This window comes from Netta rufina (assembly GCF_964035555.1).
Source record: "Netta rufina genome assembly, chromosome: 9".
In the NCBI taxonomy this organism is placed as follows: domain Eukaryota; kingdom Metazoa; phylum Chordata; class Aves; order Anseriformes; family Anatidae; genus Netta; species Netta rufina.
In genome coordinates this window covers 24,493,798-24,508,796 of record NC_140132.1, presented here as the reverse complement: position 1 = coordinate 24,508,796, position 14,999 = coordinate 24,493,798, and positions in this window count along the sequence as shown.

The window sequence follows — 14,999 nt, the reverse complement described above, 5'->3', positions numbered from 1 at the left end:
ACATGGACTGCTCTAGCCCAGTTCTGCTTCTTGCAGGGAGCCAGGCAGACCTCGGGGAGAGGAGGTGACCAGAGACAGCTCTGTGTTTCTTTCTCTTACACTGATCTGGTAAGAGATCAATGTAAATGTTTCCTTTAGTGAGGATTTAATTGCTCCTCTCATAGGAGGAGCTATGAGGCAGTGGGGAAACTGCTGGTGCATGCCTGGTAGAGGTAACATCCATCCTTGCTTTATTTCTAAACCTTCCCTATAGTTGCATCTTGCTCACCTTTATTTTCTTTCTATACCTTAAGCCTACTGCTCTTCAATGGGGGGAAAAAAAGAAGTTATTGGTAAGTCAAAGCTACTTCTGTAGAGTTTATTGCTGCTCAGAGAAGGAGCCGTGCTGAGTCACCAAGTGGAGAGAAAGGGCTGGAAAACTGGAGTTTGCTGTGAGGGCAAGGTCATAAAAGCAAGCTTAGGGGCTGATTTTAGTTGGGTTGTGATTCAAATGAGCGATACTCTATTTTATGGTGCCCGTGTAATGCTATTCTGACATTTCTAGTCAGCTACGTAAACTTTCATTGCCCCATAACAATTTATTAAGCTAGAGGGTCTTTGCAGATATGTGGCCAGCTTAATGCAATTGTCTGCCATAATTATTCATTGGTTTGGTATTGAAAGGGTACCAACCTAGTCAATAAAGATATCTGCTTATGATCCTCACGGTCTTGGCGTTTGTTCCATTTTAAAGAGTCAATAAAATGTTAGAATAAAACAATCACTTTCACAAGCTAAATTGTTGTTTTTCCATTTTGACTCTTGCCCTTTTTCTGTTGGTATTCAGCTGCATAATACAGAACAGTAAATTGGCTTTAGAGGTTTAAGATTGGGGTTACAGAGAATAACTTCATAAACACAAACTGTAAGGATTTACATTCAGAACAGCTGTGGCCCTAGAGAATGCCATTGCTGGAGGAAAAAAGTTTGCAGCTTGTTCCAGAATGTTTTTCTCTGTAGCAAGTGAAGAAACTCAATCGTCAGAGGTAAGGTTGAGAGCACAAGAGATGTTTCTGTTTCTTCCCATTCACAACAAATCTTACAATTTCAAGTATTTAAGTTCATGGTATCAAAACCCAATTAAAAAATGCTGTTAAACCTGACAAATCCTCTCAGAGCTTTCAGTACCTCTGTGGCATGTGGATTGCAGCTCCTGATGGCACTCCTGAAATATGCCTAGCAGGGATGGTTTGGGGGGCTTTGCTCTGGGATCAGGTATGGTGGTCAGCCGCAATAGCCCAGGTGTGTGTGATGGTTTTCTGTTTTCCTACCAAGTCCACAAAAAATAACTGGAATTTGATCTGCTTCCTGTGCAATGCATTCAGTATTTAGAATACGCAGTTGCTTAGGGTGACTGCCTGCTGAAATGGGGACAACTTAAAAACCTCCCTTCCTGGTTACTGCCTTGCCCTAAAGATCGGAGAGTGTGTGCTTTCTGCTCCCATGGGGATGAAGGGGCAGGTGCCTGTGCTATGCTGGCAGCTCTCATTGGCAGGGCATATGCAGTCCTGACTTGGGCATAAACTCTGTTTTTTTTTTTCTGAACCTTCCATTTCCAGTGGGTAAACTGAAGAAGATAGCCTTGTAGGATGCTTGTAGATCAAAGGGGAGGCCGTTTGCTCTTTTCTATTCCTCCATTGATGTTGGAGGCATTAAGTAGGGGGGTTGAGGAGCTGGGCTCAGCTTCTTGTGAGAGCTCAGCAAGGATTTTATTCATCCATAAAACGGAGCAACATTTTCCTGCCTCAAAGAATAGCTGTGGTATTATCTCTAGCACCATCTGGGAGGCACTGATGTTTGAGGGAAGAAGTCTCAGCACTTGTGCTGAGATGGACCCTGAGTATAAGGGATGTTGAGTGATAACCAGCAAAGCATTTTGATGTCTTCTCATAGTGGGAACTGGGAAGGCCAAGGGGGGAAAGCAAAACCTGGATATGTGCAGCCGTGGCAGCCTGAGACCAGGCAGCCTGTGCCCAGGGCTCCTCTCGTGGGTTTGTGCCAGGAGCTCTGGAAGGTTTCTGCAGGGCTAGGAGAGCTCTGGCAGATGAGAGGACAAACCTCACCCTCCATCAGCTGTCTTGTCCCCTTTAATTTAAGCAGTTCTGCTGTCAGCTCTGTAGCTCACTTTCCTGCCTTTTTTGTATGTATCAACGTCATCTGCCTCGCTCCTCTGCTTCAGGAGATGGATCGAGGGGCTCTCATGTATGTAATGAAAGCTGATGCCTCTTAAATTGCAGAGCTGCCCTGCTTTTGATAGCTGGTGAGCAGGAGGGCAGCGGGGGCTCCCTTGGGCTCTGCCCGTTTCCCCACTGTGACAAGAGGAGCACAAACACCTGCCTGGGAGCCACGGCCGGAGCCAGATCAGAGGAAGTGAACGCCACAGATGAGAACTTTTATGAACTCTTCTGTAGTTTGTAATGGGTACTTGGGAGGCCCTAATTACACAAGAAAGCTTGGTATAGATGCAGCATTTTCACCCTTCAAGTAAAGCTCTGCTGCTTTTATGGCTTTGCAAGTAGGCTGAATGGCCTGGGAGCATCAGGGCCTGATCACGACCACCACGGCCCATGGTCCATCTGTCAGAGGGCTTAGGGTCCTTCCAGCATGCCATTACCTGCTCTACACAGTAGATTAAACTGCCCCACAAATGCAGCTGCAGGTAGCTCTTTGTGGCATGTTCCTCTGCTTTCCCACAGAAAGTGTAATTAACATGGCTGCAAATGAGCTCTTTCAGCAGTTTTCCCCACTGTCCCATAAAATGTGGAAAAATATGGGTCAGTGCATTTATTAGCTAGACCCTCTGAATGTGCACAGCTCTGTCGGCTCCTGGCACTTAGCAATAAGTCCTCTGCTCTCCCATTAAAATGCAAATTGCAGGAGAAAATGTCTTCAGGCTGGTGGGTTTCTAACTTAGCTCTTCTGGTGCTGCATGGGAAGCTAATGGGAGAATTTTTCACAATCCCCCTCATGCTGAAAGAATTGGCTGTTTGAGGCTGATATTTAATTAGTTCTGCTTCTCCTGGATAATAAATGGGGAGAAGGGAGTTGATGCATGTGTTACTTAACTTCTGCCTGCGATGATGACTTGAGGGAAAGAGCGAGCAACTATGAACTCGCCAACAGCTTGGCCAGGGCTGACACAGATGTAAGTGGAGGTTTCCATCTCTGCAGTGTGCTAAATATAACTGAAAGGCGGATGGGAATGCCTCTGATCATAAGCAAACTGCACCTTTAGACTGTTCTGCTCCTTTCATTCAGCTCTGTTCCTTGACTGATGTTGGCAAAAGGATGCTGGAGCCCCTCGCCATATAAAATGAGTGGTGCTTTGGAGAGTCCTGGCGATGAACACTCAAATATTCACATTTATGAAGAACTAGATTTCAAGTTTAAGTAACTAGAATGATGCATTTTCTTAGACCAAACAATGTCTGGTATCATGCTTGGACTGAAATTATTTTCAGTCCAAGTATTTATAATGCTTTGATACTCTTGTTCTTGGGTCACTTCCTGATACCTGTGCCACCCACTCAGCACAGCTCCGTGGCAGCAGGAGGGAACAAAATACTAGAGCAGGCAGGCTGAAAGGTTGGAATATTTCTGCCTTTGCTCAGGACAAAAGCTTGGGTTTCCTTGTCTGTGCAGCCTGCCTCTCTTACTCTGATTTCCAGTGTTCAAGCTCCCAAAGTCCTTAGGCAGCCAACTGTATATGATTTAAGAGAAAATTTCAAGAGTTCCTCTTCATAGAGAAAGGTTAGTTTTCTGGTCAAAATGGGATGTGGGCTGTATTTAAAAAATGTATGCTTTCTGACCAATGTTTTCTTCGAGACACTGAATGTTGATGACACTTACCAAAATAATAAATTGGTTTTAACAATCATCACAACTTCCATCTGGAGGTACCCAAAGAGAAAAGCTTTGTCTATTCAAGCTATGCCAATGTGGATTTTGGTTTGGGCCTTTCCTTGGCTTTGTTTCCCAGGTAAATCCTGTTTGCGGTTCTGATGCTATCGCTGCCCCGATGGGTGGGAAATAGCTGCCAGACTAGGAAGTAGCTCAACCCTGTCAATTTACCAAGTAGATGGAAACAGAGCAGGGACTGGTGTAACTGTCTTTCACTGCCAAGTGTAATCCAGGTGTCTGACGGGCTCCTGGAGAGAATACTTAATGCTCATGGAGCCCTTTCTTTCTTCCTCGCCTTCTGCGAAGGGCAAATGTCAACGTTATCTCAGTTTTTTATCTTGGTGTCCTCTGTCTGAACAAGACGGTAGCCTCTGACTTACTGGAATTTGCATCTGTGGATCTGGCAAACAGTTTCTGGACAGGTGCAAAGCAACGGGGTCTGGGAGGAGGACCTGCAGTGCATATGCTATTTCTAGACACCGTGTGTTACATATAATCTGTAATGTGAACTGAAGGTAATGACACAGCACTGACATGAGAGATGATGAAATCCTCTAGACCATCCTCTGCCTTGGCAAGGTTGCTTGATCTGAAATGTTTCAAAGAGAAATGACTCCAGGAAAGCTATTAATTGTGTAAGGGATCGTGCTCTGTGACTTTAACGCCCTACTAATTTAAATATTAAACTCTAGGCATTAATGTATCCTGAATATCTCACCCCATCAAGCTGCTGATGTGCAAGGTAGGGTAACTCACCTTCTGGGCACAAGTCCTACCAGGTGGTTTTTTGGCTGACCCTGGTGAGCACACACCATGCAGGGTGGTTGTTGAGCCCAGGGAGCATCATGAACAGCCTAGGGGAATGGGCTGGGGGCACATGGGGTGTGATGGCCTCTCTCTTCTGCAGCACAAAAAGCCAGGAAACAAATATAGGGACCTCTGTGCTACAATGACTAATGTTCAGTGCTTAAGATCTTAAACTGTCACCTTCATTTTGTTAAAAATACAGCCACGCAAGAAACAAATGTTTACTAGTCACTTGCACATAACTGCTTTGTTTTGTCGTTCTTCATACTCAGTTTATAGCTGTTTGTATTCTGCATGCCCATGCTCTTTATTTTTCTTTTTTTTTTTTCCTGAGTTCTCTTGCTATCCAGATTTTTCTTCTCCCCAGGGTATATCTATTTGTTTGGATGACTAACTTGCTTCTCCTGTACAGATCTGAATTTCTAAGTTGCTGATCCAAATCTCTCCAATGATAAGTCATTGTCCATCTGTTTGCTTCCTCCTGAGCTTGCAGTGAGCTGCAAAAAGGATCAATGTATATATAGTAAGCATGCAAGTTAGGATAGACAGATTTAGTAACAAACAGCCTTGTGTTTTGTTCTTTCCATGTTTCTGTTGGTGTTTGATTTTTATTTTTTTCTCTATTGGTTTCTGCCTCTGTAAGCTGGTCCCTTGGTTCTGTGGCAGTTAATGGGTGATTCTTGTTCCCCCATGCATACAGCTCTGTCTGGTCAGGCTGCAGGGATGGTTAATGCCACTTCCCAGCTACTCATTAGGTTTTCTTTTTTCGAGTACTGGGTGATTGACCTATCCCATCACTAATAACGGGCTTTGTTTTCCATCCCTCAGACAAAGGAAGTCAAGACATGGTGAAATTACACACACGCACAACCACTTGTGAAGAGGGGTGCTTCCCATGTTCTAGTGATGGCTGGGCCATGCTGAAGGTGGTTTTCATTCAGGTGAGGTTCATTTCTGGGAGCTGCTTTCTTCCCTACCTGCAAAACAGGGCCAAGAAGAGCTCCTGCCTTCAGGAGTCTCTTTGTGAAGGAAGATCCAAGGTGAGCTGGTGTCTGGAGGGTGAGTGGCCTCCAGGAGGCCCTTGCTTCTCCTGTCTTTCTTGCCCAGCTGCTGTGACAGGGATTGTGACACATGAGATTAAGGAAAATGCATTGAACTTGTTGTGTTTTCTCAGATGTTTTATAAAGCAGTGAGGACAAAAGAAAAGAAACAGTACAGCTTGTACCTGTAGACAAACCTGTTACCGTTAGGCAAATAGGGTAACTGTGCTCATCTCCAATGGGTAGCCATGTCCAACAGAGTGCCCTGGGCTGGATACCAGCTCTCAGGGAGGCAGTCCCCTTTGCTGGGCTTATTTTCTCAGTATTTGTGCCTGGATGACCTTCCGAAGAAGGTTTTTCTGATTTCCCACTGTGGTGAAGACCCAGGTTCTATCCCTGCTTCTGGGCAACTTTGTCCCAAAGCTGCTGCTTAAGCCTGTACCTTACAAAGCCTTTCCTAGGGGTTGTATAGGAAACAAAAGCAGCAGGGCCAAGGGCAAGCCAGGAACGTTGCCTGCAAAACAAGGTAGCTGAGGTGTGCTTGTCTGCTGTGTGTGGGGCTTAAGCAGGAGATTACATCTGCTGCGAGTTGTTTGTTGGTTTGCTTTAGGAACCAGTTAAATTTTTTAATTATCTGAACATGTGTTACCGACAGAAAAAGCATAATTTGTTTCTGGATGATGGGATTTCTGAGCTATAAGCAGCTATTCAAGTGATACACCCATGCATACCATCACCCTGAAGTACTGAGATTTAATAGTTGCATTGCTGTTGTACACAGCCTCTTGTTTGTAGCACTTCATCTGACTGCATCCTTGCAGGTTCATGCCTTGTATTTCTTAAATAGTTAATTGAAATGTTAAAATCCATTTAAATAAGCGATGGATCATGGCCCTATTTGCATTTTGAACAGCTTTGTTTGGACTGAGCTAGCTGTGCTGCTGTATTTCACCTGGCTATTGCCGAGGCTGCCAGGGAAGGGGAGGGACAGCAGATGGCAATGTGGTGCCACAAAAGGACCAGCACATCGAGGAAATCCTCGTCTGGCCTACTGAATGCCCTGAGAAATCAAGACGACAGATGCCGTGTAGGACCTTCCTTCCTCACGTTGGGGCCGTGGGGAGTTGGCTGGGGCTGTAGGGATGGAGGCCAGGTAGGACCCTCTGCTTGCACCAGGCTGTGGTGAAGGTAGGCTTGAATTTATGCTCCAGAAACAGCACAAAAGGTAAAGCTTGGGTCCATGTGCAGCTCCCTGTGGAGGCTGCGTAAGTTTTAGGGCTCTTCCACCCAGCTGAAGAAATGGGTGCTGAGGGCATGCGAGTATGGTGGCCACAAACCGGGGCCAGAAATTGCTCCTGAGCAATCTACCTGGTCCAGAGGTCCAAAGGCATTAGCAGAAGTTACCGAATAAAAGAGATGGAAAATGATACCTGAATGGCAGTCTTGGCCCATCTGGTGGCAGCAGGAGACACTACAAGTAAAGTAATAAATGCTTTGTTTGTAATGCAGGGTGTGTGTGTGTGTGTGTTTTTTTCTTTTCCCCCTCCTGGAAAGATGCTCTATGAAATTATTGTGCTTTACATTTTTCAAGAAGAAACTTCAGACACTGAAGTTTGAAGCCACACCAGAGGCTGCTTCCCAAACCCCAGGGCTGGGCTTGAAACCGGGCTTTTATTTCTTAGACAAAAGTAATATTAATTAATGTAGGAGCTGAGTGATGTGGGAGCTGGGCTGGGGAGCAGGGAGGGACTGTGATGGGGAGGTGAGAGGAGGTCGGTTCCCTCCTGTAGGGTCTGGGCTGTTAGCTTCTGCTGTGTTGCTCAGCTTCGAGCAAGCATAAGTGATACTTCTGTCTAAAACACCTCTTATACTACAGACTTCTTTTCTCATTAGGCTATAATGTGAGGATTTCTTAAACGCTGTCAGCAACACTCACACCAGTCTAAGCTATTTTAGAATAGCAGTAATTATTTTTCACTAGAAATATCTCTTACAGTAATGTTCTCTGAAATGTGCTGGAGCAGATGGGAATAAGAAGAGATGAACATATTGTTTTTTATTCAGCATAGCTTAATGGAAGTAGCCTTTAAAGTCAAATGGTTTAAAACTGATTTTTACACAGTTTCTATGTATGAAAGAACAACTTCTGTCTCATCAGGACACCCAAATGACTAACACCAGCAAAATGTCTCATTGTGAGAGATTAAATAAATAGTATGGGCATAGGAGAGACAAAAGTGTTATTAACATCAGCAAGGAAATAAATTAAATCGTGGTGAATAGGCTGAAGCCAGATGTGAGGATCAGTTACAATGAAGAAGGCGTTAAAGTATGTGTAGCATAACGCAGCTTGACCTTTACTGAGAGACCACCTCGACAAGGTAGCTGAGCTTTCTTCATCCCTGAGGTGGTTGTTTTTACAGTATTTAATCACTGGCTTTCAAATGTCAAACAATTTTAGGGGGGAGAGGCAGTGTGTGCCACTCAACTTCTTAAAAACAGACTTGACCATGATCAGCAGCTCGGCTCTGTGCTTCTGAGCCAGACCTCTGTGCACGTGAGGGGTGGGCAGAGGGTCTGGCATGTCCCCCTGCATCCTTCTATCAGATGCTTTGACAAGGATGTGCTGCTGATTGCTGTTGGGGTAGGTGCACAGCTTGTTTGGGGGCTGTTGAGTGTTTTAGGTTGGAAGATGCCCCTGGAGGTCTTCAGCCCTCCACCCAGCTGAGGCAGGGTCAGCTTCAAAGCCATAGCAGCTTCATCTGGCTCCTGTGGTAGCACCTGAAAGAAGTTAATTAAGATGATGGGGGGAAATGAACTTTTTTTCCCATGCTTTCCTGTATGCTATTTGAGAGAAATTTAACCGTGATATGGGGAGGAATATCTTCATTGACTTTCATAGACAACTGCCTCTTTCAATTTAGGCTTTGACACTTGTTAAATATCCCAATGCAGCATCTTATCAACATTCTTGTTGTTTCCATAATATAACTAATAGCTGGCTGTTTGTACAGCATAACTACTCAATTCATACCTGCACTTCACATCAGTGCGCTAGGTTTTGGGGATAATAAATCTATCAAACAGGTGCAGTAACTGCTTGCCTTTAAGCTTAATAAGATTTATTCATGTGGATTTACTCTGTGCAAGTAGTAGTCACAGGCTCTATTGGCTGTAGCTTTGCTCTGTTATTGTATAAAGATACCAAGGCACAACAAATACCACTCGAAAGCAGAGGGCTGGAATATCACGGTCTCATGAAGATAGAACAGTATTTGCCATCTTTGGTGCATTGAATATTCGGTGCTGAATACGGCTCTGCTGTGAGGGTTACCCACTGGTGAATCCAGATGAGAGGAATTTGGGTGATGAAAATACTGAGGATAAAGAGATTGGAGGCGAAAATGCTTGATAGATCTGCAGTTCTGGTTTTATGAAGAATTTATTTAAAAGCACTCTTCCAGAAACTACAGTTTAGACAGACTTTTTCATTGTGTAACTGGGGAAGTCTGCTGTGAATCTTGATAATACTGGGTGTACTGATCTTTGTCTGTGAGAGCAGTGTTCTCCCCAGGTTGTATTTGTTCCATTTTTGATGCTTACATGGGAATTAAGGGTAACTGCTCCTTGGCAGGAGGACAAAGAGCTTTGTGGATGTGAGAGGAAAGGAGTGCCCTGTTCTGCTGTGTGCACCTCTGAGCAGGCACATCCCAGCCTGCGGTGCTGGTACGGGCACATCCCAGCCTGTGCTACTGCTGCTGTGATCCAAGGTACCTGGCCAACAGCTTCCCAGGAAGTTTTACAGTCCTGTAGGGTGTGTGACCCTGGCACCAACGTGAAAACTGTAGCCTATCTTTTTGCACTGGAGACAACGTAAAGAAGAACAGAAATTTATTTTTATTCCATCCCAGTCTTCATGCTCTCTGCTAGGAGGCACTCTGCTCTCCATGCCATTAGCTTCAGTGTGCAGTTTTTGAACCCAGCTCTTGCAGCCTGCCTTGCCCACTCTTCCCTCTGGGAGAAAGGGCTATGCTGAGCTATTAATTCCAAGGCCTGTCCCACCAGACTGGCTCCCGTGCCATTTAAAAGCAGCAGAAACTGTTCTGGATCCAGCTATGCAAGGGGTTGACTACAGCCCAAATCCTGGCTCTTGCTCCTGAATTAGGCTGTATAAAGAGAAATGGAGTTTCAACATTTATAACATAAACAATAATAATGAAAAAGTACCCGGAGCTATTAAAGCAGTAATCACAGTTACAAACAGCCATGCCACGGTCTCTCTTGCTATTTCAAAGTAAAACTATCCATTTGTTATTCACTGTTGTTATCTGTGTTTAACTCCAATTGAGTGGAAATAATTGTTATTTGTAGTTGACTCAGTCACTTTAAGGAAAATAACTTTAAAAAACGCATCTAAATATATTCTTTCATAGGCTCATAAAACCTTCCTTAAAACTTTAAAATAAACAAACACGTATGAGCTGCTTTTCCCTGTGGAGACCAAGTTCATCTGCAACACAATTAGAATTACAGCATTTCCTGGCAGCCAAAAAGAGTAATCAAGAAGTAAAACTAGAAAGATCTAAGGCGTAGAAAACATAATTTAAAACAAAAATAAAGCACTTCAGTGAAAAACAAACCTTACAATGAAAACAGTTTTTGGTAACAAACTGTCAGATCGGTCAAACAAGGTATCTAGTTAGCATAGGCCTTATCTTTGTTTTATTTTGAGCTCAAACTACAGGAATCTCAACAGTTCCAGCATCTGAAGTGAACCCATGGATAACAGAAATAGTCCAAATTCAGTGTAGAAAGCAGCACCTGGATTTCTGGCTTTTTGGGAGAGGTGTGCAGCCTGACATAGGGAATCCCCAGCCCTCGGTGCCTGTGCCAGCTGCTGACCTGCAGCACTCCAGATGTGCGCTGCCCTGCAGGCAGGCTCCCAGAGGCTTCATTTCACAGAGCTGAAATTAGAGGAGTTTCTTAATGCCACTAGCTTTGCTTTGATGGAGGTGGAAAATATTTTCTACTGTCACTTATATTTCAGCACTTTGTTCATGCATATTTTTAGCAATATTGTATGATACGGACCTGTTTTTACTGGATAAAGTGTCTTGGTTTTTGTAGAAAAGCTAAATGTGATATTTTTCTCAAGTTGCTGTAAAAGATGCAGGTGCTTCTACATCAGATGAATATGCAGAGTAACCTGCTAAATGAGCCCCATGCTGTTCTACCATAATCCCAACGCTGCATGATGGGTCTAGGACTTCATTTGGGCAAAATGAGAGGGTGACTGAAAATCGTTAAACAACTTCACCCTAATGAAAAAATCTCTCATAGTGGGCAGCTTGAAATATGTAAAAGTTATTACCAGTCATTGAGGTATTATTGCAAAAGTTGCTTCTGAGTGCTGTGTCACTAAGTGACACTAGTAAGTCAGCCCTGGTGAAAACACCAAGGTTTAGTGGGGCAGAAATTATACTTCTGGCAAATGATGGGGTTTTCCTGTAATGCTTCAGGAGCACCTGGCAATTTCCTGCCCCTCCTCTGAGGAGGATGTGACTGGGATGGGATGGGCTGCACCCTGGCTCGGTGCTCTTATCAGCCCAAATGTCTCTAAGGCGTCCTGGCTGCGCAGGGATTTATGGTGAATCGCTTTCCATGAGATTTAAAGTGACTTCAAATCTGCCTAAGATTTAAAAGACTTAGAGCAGGGAAGCTTTAGGGATTTACAGTGTTTTTGAATTTGCAAATGCTAGAAATGCCATTATCTGAGCAAAGACTTTATTAATCAAAGTAAATAAAACCATTTTTCTTTCCACCAGAAAGCTGTAGAGCAGCTCCTGAACTTCTGGGGAGTGTGTGGTAAAACATGCGATGAACAGAAATCTGTAATTCCATGCCCTGGATAACAAGGAGCTATTTAGAGCCAAATTGAGCCATATCACTCAGGTATAGCTCCAATCATTCGCTGGATCCTCTCCATGTGCGTAGCCTGTTACAAGGACTGAAGCCCGAGGGAGTCCTTACTATCAACATGAATGAACTTTGGAGGCAGAAGGATAACATTTATCTCTGTGTGGCACACCTGCCCTTTGAGGAGGACTTCTCCAGAGGGCTCGGTGCTGGCTCACTTTGCGAGGCCTCCCCAGTAAATCTCCCTCCCTGCAACTGGCTCTGGGCTGTTGCTGTGCCACAGGACCCGGTGGGACCCTGAGCTGGCCCCGTAGGCTCTCTGTGGGGTGATTTTCCCCTGTGATGCAGGCTGCTGTTACTGGGTTGTGCAGGGGAAGAGTTGGTGACGTGCGATGCTGGATGGAGCGCTGAGCAGCATATGGCTGGTCCGCAGGGAGCCTCGCGAGTGATTTGCTGTGTGCGCTATGCAAAAATGTTTTGTTTCGACATGCTGGCTTCCTGGATGGGGCTGGTGGTGGGCTGCTAACTGCAATATATCAGTGAGCTCAGTAAGGTTGGTAATTCTGGTCTGTGCCAAGCTCTGAGGACACTTTGACAATGTGAGTGGCTCTGCAGTGCTAACCCCTGGTGGGTGCTCGGTGCTCCTGGTGCATGTGGCCAACATGAACACAGGTGACCCCAGAAGAATCAAAGTGAGAGATATTAATGGGTAGTTCTACCTGAAGCTATCCAGGGTATGGGATCAAACCTTAAATTGCTTTTTGAGAAGTGCTTCTGGGCCTGGGCGGGCTCACTGTGACACAGGCATTGCGACCTGCTTTGGGGTGGCACAGAAAGGAGTAGGCTGACTCCTCTTCTGCTGACTTTTGCTATGTTGTGTGCTTATAATCCAGCAGCTCTCTTGAAACTTTGTCTGGCCCACTTCATGCTTTGAGCATTTACTGGAGTTTGTTATGTATAAATTGTTTTCTTTTCCACTGCTGACTCTCCCCAAATATTCTACCTCTTATTTGTGCATTATCTTTGTCAAAGCATTTCTCGACTTGACACCTTCTGAGGTTTGTCTCCTATTACAGGGGCTTTTTAATGCTTTGCAGTGGGAGCTCGCCGTGTGCTGGTTTTCCTGCTCTTGCTGATTACTTTGCTTCTTACTCCTGACAGCCCTTCAAGCTCCCCTGAATGGAGGTGTCTTCATGCCGTTTGCTTCCTCGCAAGCAGAGTCAGCTTTTTAATACCAGGGAAGTCTGAAGGGAGACAAAATGCAAAGGATGACATTTCTGAAGAAGAAAAGATTTGCATTTTGTCAGTTCTTCCATTCAGTGTAATGTCAGTGTTCAGATGCAGCAATGATTGATTTTCTCTGCCGTTAAAGTCTTCCTTATGCTTCTGAGTAGGACCACCAGAAATCCAGCTAGAGCCATTTGCAAATGTTTTTTTTTTTGCTTATCCCTTTCAAAAAAGTGATTAAAAAGTAAAGTGGTTAAATAACCCATTCTGTCAGTTCTTACAGTGTATCATGTTTCTGTGTCCCTTTGTACATCAGCCTTTACTGAGCTCTGTTAAATTGTACCCATGCTCTAATGATGAGCTCTCCTTTTTCCTTCTGAGCCATGGACAGGATATTCTTGCAGTTTAACATGATTGAAGTGTGCTGTAGTCTCTATATCACTATTGCAAAGTACTTAAAAGTGATACTTAAATCTTGCATATCTTAAATTATCTTATATATAAGGATAAACAGTCAGTTTAAATAAATTTCACCAAATCATGCAATGCATGACAGAGCAGGCAACAGCAGAAGGTCTGCTTTTAGCAGGTAATGTACCAGCAACCAAATGGGAGTGGAGTAGTGGCTCCTGAAGGGCTTTGCTGTTAGGCAATATACTGATTGATCAGACCAGCTTGACAAGTCCAAGGTAAATTCAGTTGTTTGTAAACTTAAACTAAAGCCAGAATATGTTCTGCTATTCTGTTTTATGAATTTAGAAGAGACTTCTAAGATCATCTAGTCTAGCCTTTAACCTAGGACTGCCAAGTCCATCATTAAACTGTGTTACTAAGGAAATGGTGTGTTGGATTTGTTGGTGAACTCCAGGCTGATCCATAGTGGAATTTTTACTGCCGAGATCATGCAGATTTACTCGGTGTCAGCTCGCCTGCTTTATCCTATAGCCTGCGTGTATCTGTATCTAAAATGACCCTTGAGGTGAATGTATAATGATTGTGAGGAAGTTATAACATTCTCTCTCCAAATTGTCTGAGAACACAGTAAAACTTTTTGAGTTCACTTGTAAGTCAGTGTTAGCTTTTAATACATTCTGCAAATACTTTCTAGCCAGTGGATTTCTTATGGACAATTTGTTGCAAGTATTTGAAATCCATATAATGCCTTTTTCTTTAATCACTGGTATAGATTTATCCTTGGGCTCTGCCTGGGGCATGACCTAAAGCCAGCAGTAGCTGTTGAGTTCTTCCAATGCCATTAATCACTAGAAAAACAGAGTATGTTAAAGGTCTGATTTTGATTTTACTCAATCCTGTTGGTTTGAACAGGGTTACAAAGACTTGAAGGATGTTGCATCTTCTCCAGCAACTTTAAAGAGTATGCTCCTATCTTTGGACACATCATTTGTAGCTTATGAAAGGCGAACTGTAGGCTTTTATTACCTAATCAATGGTTCTAATCAAGTTTTATAGGAAGGGTGGATTTATTTTATGTTTTCATAAATTCTTCTCATTTTGTCTATCAATATTTACAAGATATTTGAAAAGTTGTTTGAAAAAGAAACCCAATTCTGTCTCATGTCTAGTTTGTCAACTGAAGTCTTAAATCTCTGTCCATGTTACATTAAAAGCAGAATCAAGGAAGTGTTTGATAACTGCCTATTAAATCTGCTCTCCTAAATCAAATCAAGACTGGAGACATCCCAGATGGAAACTCATCTCATTCTCATAAACACACTTCATGCACACAGGCACAAGGCATGGATACTAATGAATCACTGAAATAAAACTCCGGTGGAAATCAGAAAACCCATGGTGCTAAGTCTGTTCCCTGTGCCCTTTTTAGCACACTGCAGTTCGTGTCTGTACCTGTTCTGTCACCGAAACAAATAACACGGGGTATGAAACCTTTGAGCTGCGACTAGAAAGGATGCAAATTGGATTTTCAACCTCAGACTCCATCCTTAACCCCTTAAAACAAATGGGCATACTTTCCTTGTTGCTGAGTACTAATTGAATGAAAATGAAGTTATCTAGAGGATTCAAAAGCCCTTTGGTGACCCTGGGGAGCCA